The 11526-nt window shown below is 41.6% G+C and overlaps 1 long non-coding RNA gene across 1 annotated transcript; it reads right to left on the minus strand.

Moving 5' to 3' along the window:
- Positions 1-4773: 4773 nt before the first annotated feature.
- Positions 4774-11212, minus strand: LOC120309746. Its single transcript, XR_005557170.1, has 4 exons — positions 11067-11212; positions 10028-10084; positions 8116-8199; positions 4774-4976 (listed from the first exon to the last, which is right to left on the minus strand). It is a non-coding gene; the product is annotated as an uncharacterized LOC120309746 (long non-coding RNA).
- Positions 11213-11526: the final 314 nt, after the last annotated feature.

Raw genomic sequence — 11526 nt, forward strand, 5'->3', positions numbered from 1 at the left:
ATTTGCAGCCTCATGCAGACCGCCCCGCGCCCTCTCTGCCTGCCTAATACTGGCCCAAATCTTCAGAGATAATTCTCAAACCATCCTGACCTACCAGGAACAATACTAGGGGGAGAGAGAGAGCAACCTGACGAACGGACAAACACGCACACACGTTCCCTGGTCCACATACTTTCCGCGGCCAAGTTCTTCCCTTCCTATCCCTACCAAGACACAATCTGCTCCAGGCACCTGTCACCCTTAGAGCACAGGCTCCTCCCCAGCCGACTGGCTTGGCCTCCTCCAGTCCGTCTTTCCTCACCATCCCGTGGGTCAAACCAGCTGGTGTGCGAGCTTCCTCCCAGACTTCGGGCAAAGGCAGCTCCTGCCGGGGCATTTTTCCCAGCAGCAGGCACAGCAGCGGAGAGACGGACCTAGGCCAGAGGCAGCAGCCACCCCATGCAAAGGGTTCAGCAACCCCCTGCCCAGCCCAGCAGCTGGCACAGCGGGCTGGGGCAAGGGGTCACGGCGAACAAGGAAACCGGAGCCAAGCAGCTGACCAGGCAGTAGTCTCGCATCCTCAGCCACGCAGGGAGTAAGAAGAGGTTTCTGAATGTTGCAGGCAACATGCGACAGCCCAGGTGAGCCGGGCTGGCTGCCTGCCGTCTGTCCGTCCATCCGATAAGTGAGCCGGTCACCTCTCCACCACTTCTCTCTCTATCTTCAGCAAGAGACCCCCGAAGCCAGAGAAGGGGGCAGAGCTACGTTGCCATGGAGCCTGGTGCTTAGAGAGGTCGAGCCCACTTATTTTACCGTGCTTTTGCTTCCAGCGAAGTAGAACCATCAGCTTAGCTAAAGCTCCAGTGCCAAGCGCTGCCCACCTCCTCCTGGTTGAGGCGGGGAAGGGGAAAGGAGGAGGAGGAGGAGCCGCTGCAGCTTTTGACCGTGGGTTAGGCAGGTTAAGAGAAGCCAATCTGATAGCGGAGGGTGGGTGGACTCCCATGTGCTATTAACTTTGTTAGTAAATGGGAGGGTCAGGGGGGTTGGTCAAAGTTGCTTCATTTATTCATTCATTTATTGCACAATAAAATTATTTGAAACCAATATTTTGTGCTATTCTAATGCACAACTGCACAAATATGCATGTAATCTCTGAGGAGGTTATCACATCTGGGCTACAAAAATTTGGTTAAAGCATTCGTGTTTGCTGATCTTTATTTCCTTTTATAAACTGCTTTGATTCTTCCATTTATTGTTTAAAGTGGTTTAATACTTCCATTTATTTCCTTTTATTCCCTTAAAACTAGTTTGAATCTTCCATTTGTTGCCATTTATTCTCTTAAAACTGATTTAATTGTTTTGTTTATTTCTGATCCACGAAACCTATAACCTCCATGCCATTTCTCACTCTTTTTATTCCTTTCTGCTTTGCTTTTTATTCCCTCTCTTTCATATACTTTCTTTCATCTTCACTGAAAGAAAATCCCTCCAGGTCCCCACTATAATCTATGGTTCAAATGAAAGCAGCCTGTTCTTATTTGTTATTTACTAACTTTCTGTAAATTTTGGTTCCACATTTAAAGGCAAGATAAACACGCATTAAAATACATGCAGCGGCGGGACAGCATTAATGGTGGACGGGGCTGTCTTTCTTGCCATGCCCATTTGCTGGCCACACCTACTTGGTGGCCACACCCACTTGGCCACGCCCCCAGCACCTGGCGATGTATAAATGGGTTTCAGGTTGCAGTTTGGGCACTCGGTCTCTAAAAGGTTTGCCACCACTGATTTAATGGATAACCTTTGGATCAATTGCAACAGTTAAGTGTTGACCAGTAGCTGCCCAGGATGCAAAGGCTATTAAGGGCATGAACATGTCATTAGAAGGCCTTCCAGGGAACCAGGGTTGTTGCTAGACTAGAACAAAATACTGGAATCTAACCACCCTGAAGATGGCTTGAATTGAAAAACAGAGGTTTTGAATCAAAGCTGGAAAACACAGCAGTGGGATGCATTTCTGATAGATTGGGAATGGGAGAAGAATCATGCCATCTGATCTACACTCAAGAGGTGTTGGATGATCCTTACTAGTGATAGGCCAAATAGAAAAGGCAAATCTCCAGATGATACCAACATTGAACTGGGACAATAATACCATAATAGATTGGGCTAAGAAAAAAATTATTCAGCACGAAAAGGCATTTGAAAAACAGTTTTAAAAACATTAGAGGTGTTATCATGACAAAGCCAATGTATGGGCATTGTTAATACAGTATCAGTGTTTTTCAAACCTGACAGCATTAAGAAGTGTGGACCAATTCCCAGAATTCTCTAGCCAGCATGAAATTTGCACATCTTAATGTTGTCGAGTTTGAAAAACACTGGTTTCTAACAACAAATACTACAATCCATGGCTTCTTATAACGAAACTTCTAAATTTACATATTCCACTATCCTCGAATGAAACTCTTAGAGATCAGAAATAATAGGCATTTCCTGCTTTTTAATAATCATTTCCTCTTTTCTCTCTGTTACCCATTTTCTTCTTAGAATTCAGCCTGAACTTTTAGCCTGATTCTTCTAATATTTGATTGCAATTCTTCAGCTAAGAGAGCCAATCTAAGAGCTCTATGTAACAATATATTTCTTCATGCCCACCAAGGTTCCATCTCATTTTTTAAGAAAAATATTATGATAAACAAATATGCTAATAAAGAAATAATAATAATAAAGTTGGAAGGGACCTTGGAGGTCATCTAGTCCAACCCCCTGCTCAGGCAGGAAACCCTATACCATTTCAGACAAATGGCTGTCCGGTCTCTTCTTAAAAACTTCCAGTGTTGGAGCATTCACTACTTCTGGAGGCAGGTCATTCCACTGGTTAATTGTTCTAATTGTCAGGAAGTTTCTCCTTAGTTCTAGGTTGCTTCTCTACTTGATTAGTTTCCATCCGTTGCTTCTTGTCCTGCCTTCAGGCGCCTTGGAAAATAGCTTGACTCCTCTTCTTTGTGGCAGCCCCTGAGATATTGGAACACTGCTATCATGTCTCCCCTCGTCCTTCTCTTCGTTAAACTAGACATACCCAATTTCAACAACCATTCCTTATATGTTTTAGCCTCCAGTCCCCTAATCATCTTTGTTGGTCTTCTCTGTACTCTTTCTAGAAAGAGTCTCAAGATCTTTTTTACATCGTGGTGACCAAAACTGGATGCAGTATTCCAAGTGTGGCCTTACCAAGGCATTGTAAAGTGGTATTAACACTTCACGTGATCTTGATTCTATTTCTCTATTAATGCAGCCTAGCACTGTGTTGGCCTTTTTGGCAGCTGCATCACACTGCTGACTCATATTTAAGTGATTGTCCACTAGGACTCAGAGGTCCCTCTCACAGTTACTACTATTGAGCAAGGTACCCCCTATACTATACCTGTACATTTGGTTTTTCTTGCCTAAATGTAGAACCTTACTTTTTTTCACCATTGAATTTCATTTTGTTAGATAGCGCCCAGTGTTCAAGTCTGTCCAGATCCTCCTGTATCCTAAGCCTATCTTCTGGAGTGTTGGCTATTCCTGCCAGCTTGGTGTTGTCTGCAAATTTGATGATTTCCCCATCTATCCCCTCATCCAAATCGTTGATAAAGATATTGAACAGCACTGGGCCGAGAACAGAGCCCTGGGGTACCCCACTACATACTTCCCTCCATGTAGATGCGGTTCCATTGAGGACCACACGCTGAGTACGGCCGGTCAGCCAGCTACGGATCCATCTGGTGATGCTGTCTAACCCACATTTTTCTATCTTATCAAGTAGTAGGTTGTGATCTACTTTATCAAATGCCTTACTGAAGTCCAAGTAAATTATATCTACAGCATTCCTCTGATCCACTAATTTTGTCACTTGGTCAAAGAATGCAATAAGATTTATCTGGCATGATCTATTTTTGACAAACCCATGTTGGCTTTTAGTAATGACTTTTTTTGCCTCTAGGTGTTCGCTGATTCGTTGTTTGATTATCTTTTCCAGAATCTTCCTAGGTAATGAGGTCAGGCTGATAGGTCTGTAATTTCCTGGGTCCATTTTTTTTCCTTTTTTGATTATGGGAACTACATCAGCTCTTTTCCAATCCTCCGGTAGTTCCCCAGTGCTCCAGGATCTTTGAAAAATATATGCCATATGCAAAAACATATGCTATATGCAAAAACAAAAACATATGCCATATGCAAAAACAAAAACAAACACCTAGCTCCTAGCATCCAGTATCCCATGATTTAAAGGAGCACCTCTGAGATCCACAAAGGGTCCACGGAATTAAGAGGAAACATCCTGAAGTCTTGTTTATGTTCTGGTTAATGGGAGTTTTGTGAGGAATCTTACTCACCATGGCAATCCCTTCCTGAATACAGGACTAACTAACCAAATGCTATTTAAATCCCAAAAGCACCTGCAGCTGTAAAATTTTATCTGTTAACAACACATACACACAAGATTAGAGATGCTTTCACAAGCTCTTGCTCTAATATATGCTATCATCTGCCAGCAATTCCCCTCTGGATTCTCTATAAGACAAATGGGAGAAACTTTGTGCAAAAAAAATAAATGGACATCAAATTGACATCAGAACTCAAAACAAAGGCAAAGCAATATCAGTACTTCAACATTCCAGGACAAAAATTATTGCAGATTCTCAAACTGACCATTTTGAAAAAGAATAACAGCACAGCTTAAAAGGGCTCAACGCCTGCAGTGATTTTTAATACTTGTTAATCAATAAGTTACTTGTAATCTGTCTCACATGTAACCTGTATCTGTATAATCACCCTTGTTTTTCCCTTCTTCTGTTTCAGACATAATAATTGGGGGAAATAGTCTTTTTTTTTCCAGCAGTCTTTCCTACACCCACATCTTCAGATTGCTTCCTTTTTCTAGAATGGTAAAATATTACCATAAAGACTAGTTTCAGAATTTGATTCATCTTCCTTTGATAAGCAAAATACACCTAGAACAAAAAGAGAAAAAAGGGAAGCGGAATTATTTTTCAGTTGCTTTCATTTGAGTCCTGGTCATAGTTATTTTCTGCTTTTTCTGAGATGGGGAGTGTGTGGAATTTGTTTGTTTTCCTTTATTCATCTGTAAGGTCCCAGTCCCTTACTTGAACTTGAGATACCATATCAATCTAATCAGGTAACCCAAACAGAGACTTCTTGATCAAGCAGCACTTTATTTGATCAAATTAAGCATCTGGGTGGCCAAGCTGGCAGAATTATGTCCAGAAGTGCCATGCATTAGAAAATTGGTAGCATTGCTTTATAAATTTTGTTAGCCAATGAAAATCAGATACAGAGCCATTACATCATAAGAAAGACATCAATCATTCCTGTATACTCCCTTATTCCCTCCTTCAATATATCACATTCGTGTACATGTTTCCCACACTTGCATGAAATGTTTCTGGTGCAAAAGCTGATTACAAAAAGAAAGAAAGCAACAGTTAGACTAAACAATTTTTCTTTGTTCCAGAACCCTTCACATCTAATTAGTCGAGAGAGAGAAATTTTAAAAAGACTTCCTCTAGAACAGCGGTTCTCAACCTGTGGGTCACAACCCTTTTGGGGGTCGAATGACGCTTTCACAGGGGTTGCCTAAGACCATTGGAAAACACATATTTCCGATGGTCTTAGGAATCGAGACACCGCTCTTCTATCCGGCCACCACCACCCTCCTCCTCTGCCGGCTCCTCCACCTCCAGGATGCCCTTTTCCTCCAACAGCGCCTGCTCCTGCCACCGCAGCCCATCCTGCAGCAGCCATGCCAAATATCAGCTGCTGGCCGGGAGCCGGGCCGACTCCCAGCTGATTCCCAAGAGCTGGGCCAACAAGTGGAGGTGCCCACGCCAGCTGATGTGTGCACGCCACGCCGACTCTCAGCTGGCTGTCGGGAGCCGGGCAGTGTGTAGCAGCCCCACCAGTTCCCCACCGACGTCCGGACATCGACCCGACTCCCAGCTGACTGTCGGGAGTCGGGCAGTGCTCATGGGGGCCATGCGAATGTCAGCCAGCTGCTGGCTGCATCCTCCCCATCTCCCAGCTCATGGCAAGCCCAGGGGCTTGACACGCACCCCCAATGCCGCCCCGGGCCGGCTCAGCTGCATGGGCAGCCGGTCCAAGCTGAGCCGGGTCTGGGCCACTGCTGGTGCTGCCACTGGGCTGCTCCGCTACTGCCTCTGCTGCTGTCTGAGCTAAGCTGCTGCGCCGAGCTGGTCCCCATGCCTCCTGGTTGCCCAGCCGCGCTCTGCTCCTGGCCATCCTCCACGTCACGCCGGAGCTTCCCCTGCGCCGCCTGGCCCGCTTCCCTCATCGTCGTAGGCCGCCTCGGCCCTCTGACACCTGGCGCAGCCCTGGGGCTGGTGGGCAGGAGCGACTCCTTCCCAGCTCGCTGGGCTCCGGGCCTTGGAAGCGGCCAGGCAGTGGGGAAGAGGGCAATGCCCACATGTGCATCGGAGGCCAGCCAGATGGGCCAGGATGGGAGAAGCAGCGCCTTTCGAGTGGGAGCTGACACTCCGGCCGTGCCCCTCTCACGTGTGATGAGTCGGGGAAGGGTCATGGCGGTGAAGGGCTGCACGGCATGGAAAGGGGCTCCCATGATCCCACCGCTGTGATGGTGCTCAGGAGGCTGGAGAGGCGGGCAGGTCCTAGGGGGCAGCTGGGAGAGGGCAAGAGATGCCGGGATGAGGATGGGGGGCTCCAGATTACCATCCCCAGCAGCCCTAAAAAGCACTGTGGAAGAGTGAGGAATGCTGGGAATTGCAATTCATCACCATCTGGGAAAACATGACTCTCCAAAGATCAATCCTTCCTTCCATCCATCCATCCATCCATCTCCATCTCCATCCCTTCCCCTTCAATCTCTCTCTCCTTCCTTCCCCCTTCAATCTCGTTCCTTCTCCATCTCCTTCCTTTCCCCTTCAATCTTCCTTCCTTCCTTCCATCTCCATCTCCATCCCTTCCCCTTCAATCCCTCTCTCCTTCCTTTCTTCCTTCTTTCCTTCCCCCTTCAATCTCCTTCCTTCTCCATCTCCTTCCTTTCCCCTTCAATCTTCCTTCCTTCCATCTCCATCTCCATCTCCATCCCTTCCCCTTTAATCTCTTTCTCCTTCCTTCCTTCCTTTCCCCTTCAATCTCCTTCCTTCTCCATCTCCTTCCTTTCCCGGTTCAATCTTCCTTCCTTCCTTCCCGTTCCCTCCCTCCCAACATTTTTGAGCAAGGAAGAGTAAGCTTCTCCAGCGAGCATTGCTATATTGTTTTTGTGATTAATCACTATGCTTTAATTATGTTCAATTCGTAACAATGAAAATACACTCTGCATATCAAATATTTACGTTACGATTCAAAACAGTAACAAAATTACAGTTATGAAGTAGCAACGAAAATAATTTTATAGTTGGGGGTCACCACAACATGAGGAACTGTATTAAAGGGTCGCGGCATTAGGAAGGTTGAAAACCACTGCTCTAGAATTTTTATGTCTTTCCCATCCAAAATGGCAGGGAGCCCTTTAACCATTTTTCAGCATTTATAATAAATGATCTGCATCTGGATAAATGGTTATTTTATATATTTATTAGGCCTAATAAAAATAAAAATAATATGCAATACTCAATATGCGTGTATGAGTGTAAATGGTATTTTAATATAATTAACCTAAAAAAATTAGGCAAGGAAATCATGATTTGAGCTGTCATTTATGATGAATCGATTGAAATCAAAAGGAATATATATTAATGTATGTTAATTCCTATTAAATATTTTATCCAGATAGAAAAGTTAATGAGAATGGTTTTGTATATCAAATTATACCCACTTAAATAATGTTGGGCAATTGAAGTCCATATGATCAAAAACTTTAACCTACTAGATTTTTAACTATAAGTAAATAATTTAATTCTTTAGGAAATTATTGAAAGAGCAATATTTCATTCCCAATAAATCACCTGACATGAAGGACATTATTATTTTTCATGGGTAGTTCCATATAATGAAATTATGGATGAGTTCTGATGATTGGAATAAATTTTGTAGCACCAAGAGCACTTTAATCCAAACTTTTATCTCTATTCTTTTTCTGCCATCATCACTCACCTTTCTTTACCAAAAGATAAAGCAAGGCAGCCAGAATCAGAATGGCAACGCTAAGAGATCCCAATATTATCCAATTTTTCTTCCCTATAGAAAGGATGAATAATTCCAATTAGATAAAGAAGAATAAGTGCCCCTCCTTGATTCTCACTACAGAGGCAGAACCAGCAATTTGTAATCCAGGCCCAATCCTCTCCTCTATTTTCTCTTTAAAACAGTCAAGCTATTTACATTCCTTTACAGTTCTGTTCTCTTTTCTTTTTTTAACTGAATAGAAAAACCAGATCAAAGGGGGAACAATATACAAACTTATCAAGAAATAAAAATCAAAGAAGAAATTCATATATATATAATATATAAAATTATACCTTTTAATAACTTTTCTATTATCTAGGTGAAAGAAGCTTATTTTTCCCTTTTTATGTTACTGTACTAATTGTATTAATATAATGTTGTTGTTAGTTGCAAAATCGTGTCCGACCCATCGCGACCCCATGGACAACGTTCCTCCAGGTCTTCCTGTCCTCTACCATCTTCTGGAGTCCATTTAAGCTCACGGCTACTGCTTCAATGACTCCATCCAGCCACCTCATTCTCTGTCGTCTCCTTCTTCTATTGCCCTCAATCTTTCCCAGCATTAGGCCCTTCTCCAGTGAGTCCTTCCTTCTCATTAGGTGGCCATAGTGTTTGAGTTTCAACTTCAGGATCTGGCCTTCTAAAGAGCAGTCGGGGTTGATCTCTTCTAGGACTGACGGGTTTGAATGCCTTGCAATCCAAGGGACTCGCAGGAGTCTTTCCAGCACCATAGCTCAAAGGCCTCAATTCTTTTGCGCTCAGCCTTTCTTATGGTCCAACTTTCACATCCATACATTGCAACTGGGAAAACCATAGCCTTGACTATACGCACTTTTGTTGGCAGGGTGATGTCTCTGCTTTTTAGTATGCTGTCTAGACTAATACAATACAGTGATGTTTATATAATATAATTAAAGATTATTGATATTTAATTATTTACGTAGCTTAGAGTATTGAAAAGAGAAGAAAAGAAAAATATCCTGTCAATATTAAGATATTTAAGATACAGTTTAAGATATCAGTATTTCAAGAATAAAATTATTTAGTTTTTTGGATGAAAAATCTGAATATTCTACTACAATGTGCATTAAGTGATTTGTTATATGATGAAAATGTTTATCTGAAGCTGATTATTTAATATTAAAGTCTCCACTGCATTGTTAATTGATGTGTATTTGAGTATTTATTTACACATTAATAAAAGGAAAAGGTAGATAAACAGCAAATTTAGCAAGAATACAAATAGTGAAAAATAAAAATAACAACAAACCATTGGGTTTCTAACTTCCCTCTAATTCTTTATTCCATTTAACAATTATTATTTATACAACTAACTGAGAATTTTTACAGCTGAAAATTCAATAGAAAAAAAGAACAAGAGTCATTTCCTAGAAATAATATACTACAACTTTCAAATAAATGTAAAAATATTTGAAATGTATTACATTTTTATTTCAAAGCAGTCCAACTAATTAACACATAATGCAGAGTCCAGGAAGAAGCATTTCCACTAAGGGGAGTCTCCCAAAATGTGGTACCACATTTCATTTTGATAATTAAATCTTTATTTGTATAAGAAGAAACAATCTTTCATTTGCTAAATTAAGATTATCCATGTTTGCTAAGTGGTATATAGCAATTCTCAATATTAATGAAAACTGATAAAAGTAATTTATTATTTCTTCAGTGCAGTTAAGCACAATGGAGCCCTCTTGTGGAAAGAAAGATGCATTTTCAAGGGAATCCATTATATCATTTAGGACAACAGAATAAAGCACAAAATTATACATAATCAGTGCTTCAGTATTAAAGTCACACTCCAATTATTATTTTAACTCACCATTGAAACTTGGAATCCCATTGATCTGATCATGTTCACAGGAATGGAAATTATCCTCTAGTCCAAAAGAAAACAATAAAAGGTCACAAAGAGGCTAAGAATAGCACAGAGAGAAAGATCTCCACAATGTTACATCTGTGTATATTCTGACTGTACAATTTTGCTAAAGAAACCTTTTGGAGGATTGTCTGTCTATGACCAAACGATTATGAAGGGAGAAAAAATTAAATTATGATTCCTTGTTAGGGTCCCACTTGTTTATTGTAATTGCAGAAAGAGGAAATGGTTCTGTATTGTACCATACAATAGTAGTCAGTTTCTGGTGTTCCTATCATATATTTCTCCTTTGATTCAGAGGTTAGTCATATGTTGGAAAGTGGTCAAGTAAGGCCAGCAACACAGTGCATTCATCTCAAAATTAATATTTAAACTTTTGGGCACATGTAAATAAAGCATAATGAATACTTCCTATACATTTTCATCAACTCAGACTGCTTTGTAAATTACTTAAATATGCAGCTGACATAGAAATGGGAACATTGGAAAGATACTGCTGCCTACCATCTTTTTAGCAGTTTTTTTTTTCGCATATGACAAAAGTATCCAAAATCTCAAAAACAGTTATAAACAATATTTCAGTAATTGCTTCTTTATTTTAGGAAAGAAAATCAAGCTTCTCAGGATCAGATAAGAAACAGTATTTCCCTTTCTGCCCCTCCCTCCCTGGTTTAGTTACTCTAAATCAGATAGTATTGTCTGAAACCGTATTTACTCAAACTTAGATTTGGAAATTGTTCCCCATTCCTCAAAAATCACTTTTATATTTTATATATGCTTACAAATATTTCTACCTTTTGCATTAACAGTTCTGTTAGAGCTAAAGAGTATTCTTAATATATAGGGTAGGATCAGCAACAGCAGCAAAGTTGCGATTAGGAACATATTTTAAAACAAAATTGGAGTATATAAAGTACAACACTCCACAAACTAATAATGTATTTGTTATTTCAATGGTTTTTGGAAGCTTCTTAATACTTACCTGGAGAGAGAGTCAGATTCCAGAATGAACTGAGAGCAGACTTTGTTAGTTTTGTTCAGTGGTGGCGAACCTATGGCACGGGTGCTAGAGGCGGCACTCAGAGCCCTCTCTGTGGGCACGCATGCCATCGCCCAAGTCCTAGGCCTTCAGCTGGGTTTTATAAAACCTTTTCACTTTAGGCTCCGCCACCGTGTGCAAAAAAAAAAAGGTTCAGTCAATTTCAACTTCTCGCGGGAAAAAAAAGATCTTGCATAGTTGGAATTGATTGATTGAACTTTTTAGTCCCATCCAGTCTGTCATTACTACTGCAGCCATGCCCATCCAATTGGCTACGCCCATCCAATTGCCACACCCAGCCAATGGGCCACACCCACCCGGCACTCAACGATGCATAAGTGGATTTTGGGTTGCAGTTTGGGTACTCAGTCTCTAAAAGGTTCGCCATCACTGGTTTAGTTCC

The sequence above is a fragment of the Crotalus tigris genome, unplaced genomic scaffold, assembly GCF_016545835.1.
Source record: "Crotalus tigris isolate CLP2741 ecotype Arizona unplaced genomic scaffold, ASM1654583v1 scf7180000018058.1502924, whole genome shotgun sequence".
NCBI classification, from domain to species: Eukaryota; Metazoa; Chordata; class Lepidosauria; order Squamata; family Viperidae; genus Crotalus; species Crotalus tigris.